The following is a 6,134-nucleotide window of genomic DNA, read 5'->3' as shown; positions in this document are numbered from 1 at the left end:
CAATTTCAAACCCAATTTCACTTGTACTGTAAAAACGGAGACCTTAGAACTCATATTTCAAGGTAAGTATTTATCTTGTAGATGTCTATCTGCTCCGGTAAACATTTAACATCAGGGAGACCCTGAGCTCGTCCATCCATCTAAGCAATAAATTAAAAAATACAATACATATATCTAAATATAAAAATTTGAAATTAAAACTAGGGAAGGCTGCGTTTACGATGGAATGAAAGTAGACTGAGGATTACTTATTTTTGTTTGGCACTAGTTTTTAAGTTTAGCAAGAAATTTTCAATATGTGATTTAGGTTAAGAAAGGTCTGGATCATATTTTTGTTTTCCTACTATGCACTGAAGGCGAGATTTTCACGAGTTTATTGTATTCTTTCTGATTGTAATACCTCCTTCTTAGTTAATGAGATACTTCTCCTGAATTTATAAGGAATAATAAGCTAAAGTTGTTGCATACACCGATGCTCTTTTTTTCATTATTTTTTTTATTACATAGATGAGTGGACGAGCTCAGAGCCCACCTGGTGTTAAGTGGTTACCGGTGCCCATAGATATCTACAACGTAAATGCCACCACCCACTTTGAGATATAAGTTCTAATGTCTCAGTATAGTTACAACGTCTGCTACACCCTTCGAACCGAAGCGCATTACTGCATCATGGCAGAAATAGGCAGGGTGGTGGTACCTACCCGTACGGGCTCAAAAGAGCTCCTATCTCCAGTAAAGCGCTCCAATAAATTGTAATGTTAATATCTAATTATTTAAAACATATAGCTTTTGGGGCCCAGAAGTACTCGTGGGTCGACCACGCACCGGTAAGCGTAGCGTGGGTATTCCTCTCACCAGGTGGACCAGCGTCATGCTAAAGATCGCGGCTATTCGCTTAATGTAGGCTGCGTCGGAACAGTTATAGTGCCGAGCCTTGTAGGAGGCCTATGGCCAGCAGTGGTCGTCTGTGGGCTGTAAATAAAATACAAAATTATTTAATCCTCATTTTTGTTAACGTTTTCCAATTTGTAGCTGATGCTCTTTCGGAATGGCAATACGTGCGAATTATGTATGATATAAGCTCATATGAGTCATCTTCGACTCATAAACGACTTCCAAGATAAAGGAATAGTGTTGTATAATAAAAACGAAAGCCGCCTTTAAAAATAAATTTGCGTATATATAGTGGTAATTTGTATAGTCAATTCCGCAGGTAAATAAATACCACTATTACCTATTTCTGCCGCGAAGCAGCCGTGCGTTTCGGTTAGAACGATGGGACAGCAGTTTTACTATACTATGGAGACTTTGATTTTGTGCTTCAAAGTGGGTGATCGCATTCGCGTTCTGATGGCACACCAGGCCTTGGTAACCGGGTTCTGACCCCGACCGGATATCGGACGTCGGGTGAGAGCGCTAAGGGTGTTGGTAATCAAATAAACAAGTGGTGAACTCGATTGACCCTCATACAAGTATTATAAAAACTGTCTGTGGCAGCTTCAACGCGCTATTGGACGCGCTTTAAATGCGATTGTCATGGGCTATATGGCATAGCACTAAATGCTATAATACTTTTCGTTATTTTCATCTATACTATAATATTATAAAGAGGAAAGATTTGTTTTTGTTTGTATTGAATAGGCTCCGAAACTACTGAACCGATTTGAAAAAATCTTTCACTAATTGGAAGCTACACTATTCCCGAGTGACATAGGCTATAATCTTTTTTGAAAAAAAATAGGGATCCTTACTAAAACTCCAATAATGTAACCCAAGGTGTAAAAAAATTACCTAAAATATTCTTTACATCACGTGCCCTGCGAAAACTATTGACGATAGAATAATAAAATGGACTACGACTTTGTAGAACACATTATTTACAAAGGTGTCGCGATAGCATATGTCTAATTATTATAGTTATGCCGCAATAAGTGTTCTTTTATTTTAATAAATAAAACAACGTCAAATATCGTTGAAATTTTTGTTAAAGAACCGAGCGGAGCCGCAGCGGGTCGCTAGTATCACATATAATTGTTCAGGTAAAACAAATTACTGTCGGCTATGAATAGCTTTGGTACACCAACCCTATACGTATTAAAATAGTGTTACGCCGGTAAAAGTAGCGCCATCTATCGCCGAATAGTCGAACGAATATCGAAGGATCTAGTAGCACCTAGAACGCTCGAGAAGTACAACGCCATCTATTGTCAGATAGCGGAAACACACTACTAGAGATGTGTGGAATATTCTCGATAATTCTAGGGATGTGGTATCGGTTATAAAAGCGTTGCAGAGATGGCACGCAGTCAGTCAGTAATCGGAACTACTCGAAGCGAAACAGCGAACGGATTACCTGTAGCGAAGCGGAAGAAGCGGATTGAGAGTTTTAAAGGTTTTGTTGAGTGTTTTAAGTTTTCTAAGTGTTGAATACAGTTTTTAAGTTATACTTCGGTGGAATTTTATTTATCCAGAACCCTAGCGCGTAAAAATAGAAATACTTATCAAGTAGACATTTTACTAAACTAGACGCTAGATCGTCCTCCTCTTTCTCCTTGCGTGGTATTCGTCAGTGCTGAGGGTCGTGACCTTTACGGAGCACTTTTGCTTGAACTAAGTTCCTCCATTCCTTCCTGTCCTCTGCGCAGTGGATAGCGACAATGATGCTGGAGTCCAAAGTCGTCTTAATTTGATCGGACCAGGTACTACGCTACCTAGTCCTCTTTCCTTACACTACACCGACATAGGCCATCACAATTTACAACAATTTAATAGATTTTTTGAAGTTATACTTCTTTAGGCGCGTTATGAAAAATTGATGAGAGTGAAATTTTACGATGCACGCGCAAAGTGCTAAATCGCTCATTAAAATACGACCGTCGTAACTTGGCGAGTCTGAATATAGCCAGGTGAACTTTCCGAACCGCACCGAGAATTACCGAATTTATACGATGTCAAGAAAAGGGATGTCCAATATGCGTGTTTGAGGATGTTGTTTAATCGATTTTTTTCAAATTTATTAAAATTTAAATAAAAAAAAGAAATAAATTTAATAAAAATAAACCATAACTTCTTACGCGCGTACATAAGTACATGCACCCTTTTTTTAGTTTTATATAATAAAGTCCGTTATTCCGATTGAATTTAAAAACGTTACGCTTTTTTGGGGACGCTTGATTTTACTGCTTAACACACTGATGCGGGGTCTTTAAATGAAATCGATTGTTAAGAACTAAACTCCAATACAAAAGAAATTTAATGTACGCCTTCTCCGTGTTGCTTGTTGTTCCAAAAATGACAACAGTGCCAATCGTTGCGCCATTTTTCAGTTGGGCAATGCAACTTGCGTAGGCACTGAACCTTGATTGTTTTTCTGCGTGCGGCTTCAGAGTTCATTGTTAAAAACTTAGCGTGAAACGTAGAACTGTAAACATTAATAAACAAATCCATCATAACGTAACTCATGGGAATTTGTAACGTGATACAATTGGAAATTGCTTTAAGCTATCGCGTGATCTAAAACAGCGCCAAAATTTCGCGAACACATGAAATTTGAAAATTGTGTTGGGAAAGTACCCGTAAATTAGTATTCTGTGCAATGTAATATAACTTTATGAGTCGATCGTTTTGAATTTTTTTACTGTCATTCATAATTCATTCATGGTCATAATTTTTTACTGTCATTCATTTATGGTCCGCACGGGTAGGTACCACAACTAAGGGGAGGTCATAAAATTCGTAGGTTTAATTTTTATTACACGACGTTATTCCTTCATCACGGGAGTCATTCTTAAGCACTTATTCGTATGTAGGTTACTGGTGGTAGGACGTCTTATGAGTCCACATGGGTAGGTACCACCACACCACCCTGCCTATTTCTGTCGTGAAGCAGTAATGCGTTTCGGTTTGAAAGGTGGGGCAGCCGTTGTAACCATACTGAGACCTTAGAACTTATATCTCAAGGTGGGTGGCGCGTTTAAGTTGTAGATGTATGGGCTCCAGTAACCACTTAAAACCAGGCGGGCTGTGAGCTCGTCCACCCATTTAAGCAATAAAAACATATAAGAATAATAGCGTCGCGTCGTCAGCATTGCATGGTTCCTACCGCCTCTTCAATAAATTTTTTTTTGTGTACATTTTTAAATCCTTCCATTTGTGGTTATTGAATAACGTAATATTTTGTAAGGTGCTGCTATTTTGGTTATTACTGTGGTTGGGCCGATGAGCTTACGGTTCGCCTAATACTAAGTTGTGACTACGATGTTCGACATCGGCGAGTAAACCATCTCGCAGAAGGAGGCGGCGGAAAGGGAGAGGGAGTGCTCTTCATCCCTCGCGGCGCAGCGATTCCGGCCCTGTGAGAAGGCGTTCGTCTCCCGGTGATAGTCAAGGGGCGACTTGAGGGGGTCGAGGCTGCATCGCATGCTACCGTCACTCTAGCCTTATGGCTGGAGGATGGAACGACGCGTCGGCAGCTTTGATCCACGCTGCTGTCGTCACTGTCATCGCCGGACGTGCTGTGGAACATATCCCGCCCCATAGGCGTTGACACCAGGTAAGAGTTTTGGCCCCCTGCCCAAAAAAAAATTAAGTAGTTAGCAGATCTTATAGACAGCACAATATAAATGTATTCAACTTGAGAGGTTCAAGTCTGAATTTTATAATAAGGCTACTAAGGTCGGCAGCACTATCATTATATATGTTTGCCGTCAAGCTTGATACCGCTGTCGCGCTGGTTTGAAAGGAAGGACGGTCGTTATTAAAATAAATAAATAAATCGACCTCATGTCTCAAGGTGAGCATATTCACATAGTGCTGTCTACGGGCTCGGGTAGTCGCTGATTCCAAATGGCCTGTAAGTTAATCTGTGAAAATAAAAAAAAAGTTCACAAATTTGTTCATAGCAACAAGATACTTGGAACATTAAAATACCATCGATCAACAACATACTTGGAGTATTATATAAAGGTATTACTGCTCATACCCATGAAAAAATAAGTTAACCAAGCTTCCTGCGTTGGTCAAAAGACTTTTCTTGCATGATGATATTGAGCTCGTGTTTTTTACATTGTCAAAAGTCAAAAGTGAGACGATTTCAATATAAATACGTAAAAAAATATACTAATTATAACAAAATAATATTTTAGATAATATCCTATTAACCTTAGGTACAGTCCTATTCATATAAGAATCGATAAATACCATAACAAGGTTGTCACCCACTTTGAGATAGTTATATCTGACCCTTGAAATCGAAATGCGTGCTTCGGGGAGATATATTTAGGATAGTGGGATTTGCAAATAATAGGGGTTAAAGTATGAAATGGTCGTTCTATTGTAATAGGTACTTCGAATTGACATAGAACCTACATGGTTTGAGATTTTTGAGTGAATTTTTTTCCAATGGTATCTACATAAAAGGTTCTTCTTTTAAACTTTGTATCCGGCTAATAAATAAATAAAAAATAAAAAAAAAATTCTTCTTTTAAAAAATGTGCAACCTTCGATTATCGATTTTCAGTAGTTTTTTTTATTCAGCTTAGACAAGAAAGATGGATAGGTACTTCGAAAATTCGAGTGATTTTTGAATACGAGTTCCGACGCGGGACTAACGCTGCAGAAACGGCTCGCAATATCAATGTTGCGTTTGGTGAAGGGACTGCTAATGAACGCACCGTGCGATTTTGGTTTAAGCGCTTTCTTGTCCTAAAGCAAAAGCTTACCAATAAAAAGGTAATGGTAACTATTTGGTGGTCTCAGCATGCTGTAATTCACTCTAGCTTTCTCCGATCTGATCAAGCAATAACGGCAGATGTCTACGGTACCGAACTCCGAACAATGATAGCAAAACTTGCTGTGAAACAGCCCCGACTCATGAATCGATCTTCACTATTATTGCTCCATGATAACGCGAGACCTCAAACAGCACGAGAAACCGTTATAACTCTACAGAAACTGCGATTAGAAACCATTCGTTACCCTCCGTATTCACCAGACCTTGCGCCAACGGACTGCCATTTTTTCCGTGATTTGGACAATTTTCTACGTGATGAAAAGTTTTCATCCAAAGAGGCAGTACAAAATGCTTTCACACCGTTTGTAGAATCTAGATCACCAGAGTTCTATCGCAAAGGCAT

This window comes from Bombyx mori, chromosome 13, assembly GCF_030269925.1.
Source record: "Bombyx mori chromosome 13, ASM3026992v2".
NCBI classification, from domain to species: domain Eukaryota; kingdom Metazoa; phylum Arthropoda; class Insecta; order Lepidoptera; family Bombycidae; genus Bombyx; species Bombyx mori.
This window is presented reverse-complemented; position numbering follows the sequence as displayed.